Source organism: Vanacampus margaritifer, chromosome 5 (genome assembly GCF_051991255.1).
Source record: "Vanacampus margaritifer isolate UIUO_Vmar chromosome 5, RoL_Vmar_1.0, whole genome shotgun sequence".
NCBI classification, from domain to species: Eukaryota; Metazoa; Chordata; class Actinopteri; order Syngnathiformes; family Syngnathidae; genus Vanacampus; species Vanacampus margaritifer.
In genome coordinates this window covers 27,108,589-27,122,423 of record NC_135436.1, presented here as the reverse complement: position 1 = coordinate 27,122,423, position 13,835 = coordinate 27,108,589, and the positions used below count along the sequence as shown (strand labels likewise).

Below are 13,835 nucleotides of genomic sequence, written 5' to 3'. Positions count from 1 at the left end.
AGAGCCTCTCCCGACCTTAATCGATGTTTCTGGCTTCTTCTCCCTCACCCGGAGAAAATGACGATCCGCTTTTCTCTCTCGGATCATGTTATACATTCCATCAGGGCCAATCAATGAATCTCATGAGCCACATAATGAATACTCGGGGCTTTAAAGTTGCAGAGCTGTTTATTTAAAAAACAAACAAAAAAAAAACACCTTAGACCCGCAGGAGCTCATAAAAGTATGTTTGGAAGACAACTGCGACTGAAGGAATAACGGAGGTTATCACTGATCGGACTCGTCAGAGAGCAAACGGTGCCGGCTTAAAGACTGTTAATGGCGGAATGGGGGGGGGGGTGCTGACGGGGGTGCGCCGTCTATTTATCAAGAGTAGGGTGCATGAAATTGCCTCTTAACCTCAGTTAGAAGGTTTAATTAGAAATCACACGTTTGATACAGGACAGAGTTCGGCGAGTGGCGGCGTTGGATGTCGAAAGGGGGGGGGTGAGAAATGGCGGGCCAAGTGTGTGTGACGGCACGCGAGACATCGGGCGGAAGGCTGCGCTCCGAGAGGCAGAGCTGTGAGGTTGTTATCAGCTGGGGCAAGAAAAAAAGAAAAGGAAAAAAACAACACCACCACCTCCAGTCGCTGAGAAACAGCACAGAAATCATTTGGAAATGTTACTTACAAGGATGACGGGAAAAGAAAGCAAGTGTTCATTAAGTGCACTGCTGGGCTTCTATTTTCTCCTCAGCAGGAACTAAAATGATTTATCGCCAGAAAATAAGATATAAATTGGCCTCAACGATTTTGAAAAAAATCATCTAAATGTGATTATTTTTACTCAATATTGCGATTTGATGTGACTTTTTGTGTTTTTGGTTTGGTTTACTCTAACACTAAAGGCGAATGACTGGTTAGTTAATAACCAGTTATTCGTTTCAAGCAAGCACTAGTAGCGCGGTCACTCACGACTTTTTTTAAAAATCGAGTTGCCTACCGATTAGTCCATCGATTAATCGACTAATCACTATTGCACATTTGGTTAGGGGTGTGCCAAAAAAAATCGATTTCATTTAAATTATTTTATTTAGTCTTGCCTTTGTCTGTGTGTGCCTTTATTGGGAGCGCTGTTCATGTTGTACCAGGTTTGGCCACTGAGGGGCAGTGTGGTTTCACGCGGTTAAGTTGTAGCCACATTAGAAAGTAGAAGGAAAGTTATTCCAATAAAAGTAGGTTTTTTTTGCAGTTGGAAAAAATAAAAAATCCTATTCGCATTTCCCCATGATGTCATTTCAAAAGTCTTCCCAAGTAAATTTGTCAAGGCTTTTCCAAAGTAACCTGAAACCATTTCAGTGCGCAGCTTTTTGACAAGAAAGGCGTGAGAGGGGGCGGCCTCGTTAATAACAATCACGTCTCGACCGGCTAATGAGCTGCTCGGCGAGCCTTTCAAATGAATTTCAAATTGTGTTGACGTGTTTTCATTTTCGCATGATGTGACATTCGTAAGATTTCACCTCAGTTGCTCCGTATGTGTTTTGTTTTCGCTTTGGGCATTTCACTCAACTGGCACACTCTGGAAAGAGAGAACAAATGAGCCCACCACAGATTTGGATTGCCATAAAATTGGGCGGACACCATATCTGGACCTGGGAAAAAAAGTCTCAAGGATCTAAAAACAGGAAGTCATTTTGGGTTCACATTTTAAAGTTTTATAATCCCAAACCTGTCTTCCAAAACTCACTCAGTATAATCCCTTTAAAAATCAGATACAAGCTTTTAGCTACGCACTCAGTCATAGTTTCTTTATCCTCTGCAAAGAACGCTTATTAGTGCTGTACTGATAAGCTGAAGAGGGACTGAGATGTGGCAATTTTATCTATTTTCTAATCTATTTTTCCGCATTAAAAAACACTTTCTGTCTGCAATAGATTCATGGCCTCTCCGAGATTGAAATTCCAAGGCGCCGCTGTACTCGGGTGAGATGACCTTCAGCAAAGTGGAAGTATTACATATAACATTGCGCAGTTAATAACGCTTTAGGAAATAGCGCAACTCTTAAATCAAACAGGATCATGGAGCAGATAATCCAGGTTGTTACATCTGCTCGCAGTTGAAAGAGGAAAAACTTTTCCTTGAAAGAGGTCGCCAACCTTTCAGCGGTTACAGTCAAGCTTGGCGCTGCCCGCGTGAAAAGAAAAGAATGAAATCAGCAACTCGGAGGCTCCGCCGTGTCCGAACCTTGCTCAATTCTCGCTCGGGGCTTAAGATTCCCACTAATAGCGCCGACTCACGTCAAAGTGATGAGCGGGAGGGGATTAAACGCCTCCCGCGGGAATATCGTCTGGGAAAGGTCGGTTAAGAAGTGGTGTTTTTTTTTTTTTCACGCCGGCTGCTTGTCGGAGCAAACGGCTTCGTCGCTGTTGCGAAGCCGGTCGAGCATCTCGCACCGCCGGGCGCGGCTGCGACCTTTGACTCGGGAAAAGGTTGCTGGTGAAGGGAAGAAATGGTGAGGGTAAAAAGGTTACGTGGGTGGAAATGGAGTGAGGATGAGTTTTACAACGCGACGCTGGCATTTGAACACAGCACTAATGTGGACGCGAAAACCACTTTGTCAACGTCTACTTCACAAGACACACTCAACAAATTGCTTTGTTGATGTTATGCTTCGCCCTTTGCACGTGTTATTCCTGATGAAAATGTACGTTTGGCGGCCGTTGATTAAAAAAAAAAAATGCTAGCACCCAAAGCCATGTTCACTTATAAGGCCCGACCGATTAACTGGCTGATGTTTAAAATTTGCAGATTTTTTATTTTTTAATACATTAACACAATAACAACATAAGGCAAGGAAAATTGTGTTAAAATATTAAATTATTCTTGCAAAAAAAAAAAAAGCTAAATTATATAATTAATTATTATTAGAATAATTATATAATTAATTGGCTGATTAGTTATTCTATATTATATCTAAAATATCTGAGTTGACCTAAAAAAAATTATTTATTTATTTTTTTAAATGGGTCCTATTTTAGCAACCAGAAAATTGGGCATGTCTATCATGAGTAAGCCAACAAAAAAAGTCTCAAGCCATTTTGATTTGAACACTTCAAACACAAATACTTTCCCATTCCCACATGTAGTTAAAAATAGGCACATATTTTTCCGAAGAAAAATCTCATGGCACGCAACCAAACAATGTCCCCAAAAATTATACAGTGGACGACAGCTATTTGAAAATAGTGAAAATCCACGTCGAGCTGGCACAATTGATGGAAAAAAAAAGCTTTATGAAGCACTTGTGTTTTTTTTTTAAATTCCTCTAGATGGCAATCTTGGTTTGGCCTTTATATTTAAACAGAGAGCATCATTTAGAGAATAATAAAAATAAAAAAAATTATATCACAAGTGCTTCATGAAGCTTCATTTTGTTACTAATTGGCGCCCATTGAAATACATTGGAAAAAAACTAAATGTCATTTTTAAACCCCAACATTTTTTCATAAAATCACTGATAAACATTCACTATCCCACATTCTTCCATAAAAAAAAAAAGAGGAAAAAAAGATGAAAGATTTTTTTTTTCAATTCAGTGAACGGAACGAATTGGATTGAAAATGAATTTAGCAAGCGCAAACTTGTGATACAAGCGCTGTACATGTTATGTAATTAGCGCCACCGTAACATTTTCATAACAAATTTAAAAAAAAGGAAAATGGTTAAGAGGGGGCAATTTTCTTTGAAGTGTTCTGACTTCCTGAAACTTCCACTTCCTAACTAGAGCAGGATTAATTAGCTGGGGGTGCGTGGGACATAAGTTAGAGGTGTTAAAGCCTTGCTGGACCGGGCCCAGACTCCCCCCGTAAAGCTTGTTAATTAGGCCTGTGGCGAGGCCTGATAGAATGAGGGAACCTGAGGTCACTTGGACATTCGCCGCCTGTATCGCACCGGACCACATGCCGCTTTTCCTATCTCGTCGGGACACGGACGCTCGGGGAACAATTTCAAATATGTCCTCGCGCGACGCCGCCACCACCCGTTTGTCGCGCAGCAAAAGCTGCAGGCTGCCAGCAAGATTTGAACGGAGCCTCACGTCACTCTCATCGCATCTCTGCCCAAATTAGCGCGTTAGCATGGAATAATGCATTGCCAAAAACAAAATGTTACCGGTTTGATGTTTTGTTTTGGGTATCAATTCATCCATGAGAGGTCATCAACTTAACCGACGAAGTTCGTTGCAGCTGCTTAAGACATTTAAACAATTGTGATGATAAGCAGACGATAGCAATTATAGCAACATTAGCATGAATCCTCACTTGCTAACTCACAATAAATTGGTAAATGAGACCAAGTTCACCAGCTTAAGTAACCTTGTCTCGTCTTGTTGCTGTCGGAAATGTTTGCACAGCCCAAAAAGAAGAAACTTTTGTGCCAAGGCGCAAAGTTGAAGTCACTTGGGTGATAAATCTTACTTTAGATGCTAATAAACATTCCCCAATGAAAACAGAGAGCTTAGCAGTGCTATACTGCGAACAATTAAGTTCAAATAGTTTATATTAATTTACAGTGGATACAAAAAGTCTACACACCCCTGTGCAAATACCAGTAATATAAAAATATATATTTTCACATGACAATATTTTCTTTTCGCAGAGGTGGCAAATCCAGGTCCAGAAAGTAAAAACCCTGCCACAGTTTGGCTTTAGCCCCTGATGCTAGCTATCTAGCAGGTAAATAAGCATCATGGGAGCTAGCTAGCTAGTACCTGAAAGTAAAATCCCTGCCACAGTTTGGCTTTAGCCCCTGATGCTAGCTAGCTAGCTAGCTCCCTAGCAGGTAAACTAGCACATGGGAGCTGGCTATGGAGCTAGCTAGCTAGCTAGCATCAGGGGCTAAAGCCAAACTGTGGCAGGGTTTTTAATTTCTGGTCGTAGATTTGCCACCTCTGCCATTAAGTCTTTTTTTCTTATGTATCGATAGTATTATAAAGAAAACAAAAAATTGTATCCACAGAGTAATGCACAATGTGGTTTTGTATTCGTAACATCAAATTGCCAAAACAAACTGAGCTGACAGCCACGCGTCCTCCAGTCAGGCCACTCGTGGGGTGTGAAATGGCTGCAGTGCTCGAATTGATTTTGCCCAAGCAGGCGACGGTAATCAGCCCCCCGTCGGGGCTCCCTTGATTGTTCCTGGTGAAGCATGCGCACCTCGATGGCCTCCTCTCCGCCACGTCGACGACACGCGTCCCTCGACCTCGTCCCGCTTTGTTTGTCGCCCTTTAAATGTGTCACCTCAAAAGTGCTCACGCAGTTACCTTTTCCCACTCCCGTTTGGCCAGGGAAAAGTCTGTCACGTTTTTGTTTTTTTTCCTCTACCCAAAAACCTGAAAGTTTTGTGCAGTGCTGTATTTGCGCCAAACATACCTTTGGGAATTATGGCGAAAAAGGTTCTACCTTTGTTTTTTCTAAGCATATTATCACACATTTGGAAGATTTTTTTTAAATACTCCAATTGCAATCCAAGATGGAAGAAAATTTCAACAGCTCAAAAGAGCGTTTTCATAAAACTACTAGAACATCTGAAATTTATTTTGGGAAGGCTGTAACTTTAGTTTGAATGTGATTGGTTAATTCTGAACACACCTACATCCCATTTATAAGAGGGTGTGCACACTTGTACAACTACATTATTTCAATTGTTTATTTTACTTCCCTATTCAATTGAGTTTGACATTTTTTTAGATGATTCATCTTGGTCTCATTTATTTATATCACAAAAATCTGGAATTTGAATGGGGTGTGTAGACTTTTTTTAACCACTGTGGACATCCTTTGCTGTGATTGGTTCTCATCCTCCATGAACCAGGAAGTATCCTGCTAACAAACCTGGAGGTCTGCTGCTAAATGAGTCACTTTTGCATGATTAAACATCCGAATTGGAAACCGGTTCTCGTCTGGTTTCGGGTCGGCACTTTTGGTTCACGTTATCAGAAGCGTCGGCGGCACTTTTTTTCCCCCTCCTCCCGCCGTTTGATTGGTCTCGGCTTCCCGCAACACCCCCAATGTGACACCAGATAAAAACCAGTGACAGGCCATTACCGCTCATCAGCCGCTATCGTTGTAATCGAGCGTCAGCGCCTCATCAAAGCGACGTTCCGGCAAATTGCGACGGCTGTGTTGCGTTGTCGGATGGCAATATTTGATTTGTGCCCGTTACAGAAAAACATGACACGTTTTTAAAAGCACCTTTTTATTTATTCTAATTATTTTTATTTTATTTAATATTTTTATTTTACTTTTTTATTTTATATTATATATATATATTACTTTTTATTTTTATTTTTTAATGTTATTATTTAGATATATATATATTTTTTTATTTATTTTTTATTTTTTTATTGTTTGATTTACATCAGAGAACTCGACTTTAAGATTGTGAAAAATGCTTTATACAATTTGTCTCCTGTAATCAATTTCCTATAGTAATGATCAACATCATTTTGGGGCAGTTCACTTGCAGTTTGGAGGAAAACAATTCCTACTTTGACTTGTCACATTTGCATTTTTGAGAGCAGACGCCATTTTGCTCCCTTCCGAGCTTTGTGCTCTCAAAGAGCGGCTGCGGCGGCGCCTAATTAAACTTGACATTTTTATTCATTCGCGCTGGAAAAAAAACAGAAGCAAGCGTGTGCGTGTATATATTACGTCGCAGATAGGATGCGTTTTTTAATCAATTGCGACTCGCGGAAACACGCTTTGCATTGTTTGGCGTTTATGTTCACAAACGCGCGCGGTTATTAAAATGAGCGCCATTTCTCGGTAAAACGTTTGCGTGTTAACTGTCGGATGAGCTCGGAAGCAAACGGATGACTTGTCGGCTTTCCTTTTCAATTGTTCTCACAATTTGTTGCCGCTAACTTAACTTAAATAGAATGTAACAAATTAAAAAACTGTTGTATGATGATTTCATAGGTCACTTTTTTGCTCTGGCGTGTGTACCTTGGCCACCAGAGGGCAGTATAAAGCATACATGCATTGACATCGATTTGATAATAAAAAGTAAAGAAGCTGTAGTATTTGCATTTTTTATGGCTGTAAGTATTGTATGAAAAATCTGTATAAAATCTAAGTTACTTAAAGGATTATACATACTATAATATAACTACTATTTACCTACTAGGTTTATACTTACTATAACATAATATCAATGCTAGTTTCATTAGCATGTCTATGGCATTTTGTATTATGTGTTAGCAGTAAGCTTGTGGACTTGCAAAATGAAATTCTATAGTTTGAACATATTTGGAATTCTCTTTGTTTTTAGGTTTACAGTAAATGCATTGATTAATTTAATATTTTTCCCCACAGCAGTTTTTTTTTCCTTTTTTTGCCATGTGCATTTTGTGACACATGGCAAGATGATTGCTTTTTTAATTAGGTGCAATTTTTATCATTAACATATTGAATACTATTTTATTGGATTTAAATTTCTGACTGGGCTGAGAACTCTTTCTTTCTTCACTTTTTAGTGTTTCATTACACGATACCTGACCATTTAAAATAAAATAAAAAATTCTTCCACCGTCAACATTCGTTCAGTTTTTTTGTATGATTTGCTCGATTTTTCTCCAATAGCTTTTTTGTTCTACATTTGATTGTGATTTTCTTTCCCACTGCCTTTCCATCCCATTTTATTGAATATTATGTTCATTCTAGGAGCTTGAAATGAAGATGTTGTGACCGTCTTGTGAGGAAGTGCACTTTTGAGTGAACGTGAGTGACCGTGCATCATTCCCCACCCAAACAAAAAAAACTAAACAAAAACATTGCGGTCCATCGTCTTCCTGGGGAGGGGGGGAGTTAGCCGGTGAGACCCGGTGGGAGGGGCCTTTGCGGTCGCGAGGGGGGGCTTCATGCATTATTCACGTGGGCAAATGATTTGATGTAGCGCGGGAAGCTTCATCTCGGGAAGGGAGAAGCTAATGTGTTTATTATGCTGAGATAATGGCGTGAAATTGAGGCCAGGGGTGCAGGATTCCAAGGAGTGTTTATACTTTATATTCATCACCGCCATTGCCTGCTGGTCACGTGATGTGTGTGTGTGTGTGTGTGTGTGTGTGTGTGTGTGTGTGTGTGTGTGTGTGTGTGTGTGTGTGTATACATACTCATTAATGAGCAAAGTAGGCAGTAAAGGCTCAGCAGATGTTTTGCTGCAATGTGCATTAGGTGTAATGTACACTTTTGCATTAGTGATCATTTTGCATTAGGGGCAGAGGGTGTAAATGCTCCACCAGATTGTGCTGCGCAGTTCCCACCTTCCACCCCCCCCCCCCCCCCCCCTGCACCACCTATTGTTCAGTCATTCATTCTTCCAACCGCTTATTCCAGGGATGGTAACTGGCGGCACACGGGCCAAATGTGACTCAGGCTTTTTTTTTTTATTTTTTTTTTTTATTAAATTATAAGCACGTTCTCTCTACTTCTAATTTTGTGTGTGCATTTTATTTTGTTTATTTTAAACCCCTGTTTTTCATGGAAAATGCATATTGGAGGTTAATCAGAAGAGGAATTGTTAGGTTTAAGAAAATAAATATTCCCTAAAAAATTTCCCAGCGCGTTTCAATGGGCCGGCACGTATTTGAAATGGCATTTTTGTCATTCATCTGATTAGGAAGTGGGTTGTGTATACCACGTAGCACCGATTTTTTTATTTTTTATTGTGACTTCGAGTGTAAGGCGTACACGAATGATCATTTTGTATTTAAAACAGGTTAATTCATGACTATGTACAAATATTACATTGTCAAAACTTTATGACTGGAATTTATTTTTTCCCGTCCGATTTTTATTTTGTAAATTTTATATTTTTGAAAAAAAAAAATTTGGGGGTGGGGGTGCTTATTTTTCATAATTGTTTTATCATTTTATTATTATTTTTAAGAGCTATGAATAAACTGTTGAATTCATATTTTATTTGAAATTTTTACTGTTTATTACTTTTTTTATTCTATTCCCAATTGATGTTCTCATGTATTCATTTTTATATTTTAGTTTATGACGTGATTCAACTTTTGATAGACTTTTTACTTTGCATTTTTCTATTTTGTTCTCCACTATTTTTTTCTCTATTCAAACCTCTAATGACTCTTAATTTTACATTTTACCATTCTATTTTTTGGATTGTTTTGTTTCTAATTCTTTTAGATTTTTCTCGCTCCATACATGACCTATGTTGCTGTATTGCACATATTTAACTGCATTCAGTTGTGGAATTATTCACAAAAATCACGTGAAATGTTGCTCTTCAAAAACAAATTTAAGATTTTTATTATTTTTAAGCAGAAAATATGAATGTAGTAGTTCATTTGGACAGAACATGAACAGTCAATTTATACATAGGAAATGCTAGAATTTCTTGTCCCGGATGTCCTTATGCAGGTGTCCCTAATGAATTGTCCACTGCGATTGTAATGCAAAACAAAAGTGTTGCGCGTGTGTGCGCGCGCGCGCGTCACGTCAGTCAACCCGACACTTGAGTCAGATTTTTTGCATGCCGTGCTAATCATATTCATGGCGGCTCGCCGGTAAATTGAGGTCAGGTGGTATCAGTCACAGCAGAGCGTGCGCTTATCACGTCATGTTGACAGAAATATGAAATAATAATAATCATAAAGAGCGATTGAGGGAGGCTCCCAGCAGGAGGAAGAGGAAATGAAATTGCTTCTCTTCAGCTCCTTTTAAGAATGAAAAGTAATCAACTCAATTCACACTGCGGTCAATAGTCACAGGATTATTTTCGGCGCGCACACACTGTACATATGGAGTGCGGGTTATAGCTAACTTGGCTGTTGAGGCCAATGCTTAAAAGTAAAGAAAAATGTGTACACACACATGTACAGCAATTCTAGTTTTGTTAGCCTGTCTATGGCATCATGTGGTACTTTTAAGTGTGTGTAATGTGAAATGAACGCAAAATAAAGCTGAGAATGAGCGCAAAATGAAATCACGCAAAACGGAGTGAGAAGAAGTTTCAAACTGTAAAAAGAAGTTGAGCAGAGTTGACCTGTTTTGAGACTTGTGAAACTGAAGTCGCGGTTGCAACTACTGAACTAGCCAGGAGAGCTCGAATCCAAAATTGCAGCCGTCAGCACTTTCTCCGTCAGAGTATTCCCACAGCGGGTGAGCTGTTTGTTTTTTTGTACTTCCTGTGAAAAAAAAAAATCTCCCCTGGGGGATCAAGCCCTCACAATAATTATTAATTAAAAAAAAAAATTATACAAAAATCATGCAAAATAAATTCTGAATGCATTATCATGCAGTTATTCAAACAAAGCTAAAATTTTGCAAAATAGAAAAAAATATTCGAAATAAAGAAGAGCAAAAAGAGTAATAAAGTCATTAAGGGGAAAATGTATAAATAATGCAAATAAATAATGCAAAGTACAAAGTAAAGCAAGCAAAGAAGAAACAATGAAAAAAACAAAATACGCAAAAGTAAATCCAAACCAAAAATACTACAAAGCAAAAATAACACCAGTCAACTCACATTTTGGTGCGAATAAAGTTTGTTAAAAAAAAAAAAAAAACACAAAAACTAATGCAAAAAAAATTCATAGCGAGGACAAGTACTGTAATTTAATTTGCAAAGAGCCGCCCTGCGGGGACGAGCGCAGCCGACACACGCTGCGCAACCTCGGCAGGACTCGACAGCGAGTTGGCGACGGGATGTCGGGGCGAGCGGCGCACATCAAGCCACTTAAAGCGTTCTCCGAGTGGTCGCAAGTCATGCGCGTTAGCAGGGGGTCGGCCGGGCATGGTCATCCCGGGGGTCCGCTCCGCACCGCTTAACAAGTCCGCCCCCTCGCGGCCCCGGGATTCTCGACACGCCCTTCGGGAAATCTGACCTCGTTGGTGAAAAAGTTCATTAAGTGTTGGAAATAAAATGGCTTCGTTAACGAGCAAGGATTTTGCTGCAGTGGCGTTTCATTTGCGTACGTTCAACGTACAGAACAAACTTCGGCAACTGTTTCAACGTCGCTTGGACTTCGTACTACCGTCGGCAGAAAAGTTGCCCGAAAGTTGTCCGTCGCATTTTTACATATCCTTTTGTTGATTTTAACGAAACCAAAACCGATGACAAACAGAATGCAAACTTAAGCAAAAAAAAAGTCCTCAAGACATGGATCATGTTTTATATACAGTATATGGCTTGGAAATTTCACACATTTGATGAGACCAGATCTACAAACGGATTTTTCATCCTGGCGGTTGCGCTACTTTACATACTGGCTGATATGGAAATACGTGTTTTAGTTACATTTGTTTGGAAGAGCGTTATGGCTTTCTTGAAACACGAAGTTTGTGAATCTTCACGAATCGCTGTCGCCGTGGCAACGTGCTGTTTACCACATAAACAACGCTTATTTGGGGGGGGTCTAAACATACAAAAAAAAATAAAATTAACATTCATGAAATTTCGCCTGGCAAAAGTAAAGTATTAGCTTGTGTGTGTGTGTATATGTGTTTTTTTTTATTTATTGGCTCAGTAGCGCCCCCTAAAGTTTTAACGAAGCAGCCCCGGATCGTATGTTTTAACAAGATCTGCGAGAAGTTGGAGGCATATACAAGAGCCCAAGACCGATCCAAAGAAAACAAACAAACAAAACAGTCTCTTGTAGCCATGCGCTAAACCTAACAGAAGTCCGCCATTTTGAATTGTCTTTATTTAGCTTCATTTTGCATTATTTTTGCTTTATTTTGAATTATTCTTGTTGTCATTCATGTAATTACCAGTATACTTTTGTGCTTATTTTTAGCTTTATTTCATGTTGCTTTTTTTCTTAGCTTCATTTTGCATTTCACTTTAGAGGATAATTTAATCGTTATTCGATTTATTCGGTATTTGTGTTCTACTTTTTTTTTTCTTTTACACCAATTAGTTTTCTTTTCATTTATTTTACATTATATTTTGCTTTATTCTAAATTATTTTTGGCACATTTAGCTTACTTTTGCTCTACGCTGCATTAATTGTGCGTAATTTTAAATTATTGTTTTCATTTGTTTAATTTAGCATGGCTTCCCTTTGTTTTTTGTGCCTAATTTAATTTTGCATTTTTTGCATAATTTTGTTTAGCTTTTTATTTTCAATTTCTTGAATTATTTAGCTTAATTTGGTTAAAGCCGCATAATTGTGCTTTTATTTTTATTTATTTTCTTGGTTCATTAAGCATAATTTTTGTTTTTGCTGCATTGTTTTTGCTTCAATTTGTATTATTTATTGCTATTTTTTGCTTTATTTTTTTAATCTATAATTTTGTTTAGGTCATTTTGATTCCTTTTTGCTTTATGCAATTTGCTTGTACTTGATTTTGTATTTTTTTGCTAGCTGTAAAATTATATATTAGATATTGTGTAAGGAATACCTTTTCAAAATGAACAATACATTTTTCCCAGACTGTTCCACAAGCTCTTCTTCCATCCCATACTTCATTTCCTGAGAGGTTGGCGGGCTCGCCTCTGGGGGACGTTCGGGGGTGTTTGGGTCTGGGGGGGTGGGGGTTGATTTGACAGAGCACTTGTGACAATCCTGAGGACACCGCAAGTGCCAGGCTCTCCATCCTGGAGGCCACATTGCAGGAGAGCAGATGAGCCGAGACCCCAGGCGCCAGGCAGAGGAAAATGGGGGGGGGGGGCAGAAGGGGTGTGGGGTGACTACCAAAGTGGAGGCACAGTGCCACCCAGAGGCCAACTTTGCAACTCTTTGGCTCATTTAGACGTCATGTTGAGGTGTTGAATAAAGAGTGATCACACTTATGAAAACCACTGCTGACAATGTCAACAGTACGACGTCGCTTTTATTTGGGGTGCAAATCTTTTGGACGTGACAGATTGTGCCGAAGTATTTGTGACTGCCAAACACGAACGAATATGACAAAAAGTGTTTGTTTGGCAGCAGACGGTAACTGCAAGCAAACAGCTTACAAGCAAACACTTTTGAGTTTGCAGGAGATAAAAGAGCAACAATAACATTTAGAACAAGGCATCGTTTGGCATCCTGTAAAATGTCAGCTGTGATAATGTACTGCGTTTTTTTTTCTTTGTTAGTTTTTTTATCAATAGTGCGACAATGTCACTCTGGGACTAAAATCTGGGTTCACAACAGACATTTAAAATCAACAGTCTGTGAATGGCAACACAACAGATGGCGCTGGAGCACCTGACTAGAATATATTAGCCAATCAGATGCCTGGAGAAAGTCCTATGTTGAAAAGGCAAAATTAACCAACTCCAAAACTAAACCACCACATATTCACCGTTCAGAATTGGTTGCCAAAGAACGGTTGAAGTTAGCTGAGGAGCTTCATTTAGACAAAAGCAGTCCTCTGCCACCATTTTGTGGCATCTATAGGCAATTAAATCTGTAATTGTGGATTTTCACTATTCGCAGCACAGTGCAGTCCTACTCCCCAGGGGTTCACAGTTAAACCAACTGACTAATAAATTGACTACTTGGCTAATTGACTAAATATAACCAACCATCTAATCAATTTAACAACTTACGAATCTACTAACTGAAGTGCTAAGCAACCAATGAATCAACAAACAGAGCGACTGATGATTAATTAACCAATAATCAGCTGAACAAATGAACTGACTGGGTAATCAGTTATCTAACCAATTAACTGGCCAAATTACTAATGAACTCTTACCAACCAATTAATAATCCAATCATTTAATCACCTAACAGATTAAATAATCAACTGACCGAGTAACTAGTGTGCGTTCCTGACAACCAACCAACCCATTAACTACTTAACCAACTAATTAACTGACTAGGCTAATTTATTTC

General features: G+C 39.0%; 1 long non-coding RNA gene across 4 annotated transcripts in view; it reads left to right on the top strand.

Moving 5' to 3' along the window:
* LOC144052124 (uncharacterized) overlaps positions 1–12,495 on the top strand; it is an 89,079-nt gene extending 76,584 nt beyond the window's left edge. For 2 of the 4 annotated variants that reach the window (XR_013294162.1, XR_013294161.1), the window contains 2 exons: positions 7,702–7,758; positions 12,440–12,495. This is a non-coding gene — a long non-coding RNA (uncharacterized LOC144052124). Of the gene's footprint in view, positions 1–7,701; positions 8,144–12,439 lie in introns of those variants that run through there. The other 2 variants (XR_013294160.1, XR_013294159.1) reach the window with 1 other exon arrangement.
* The last annotated feature ends 1,340 nt before the right edge of the window (positions 12,496–13,835 follow it).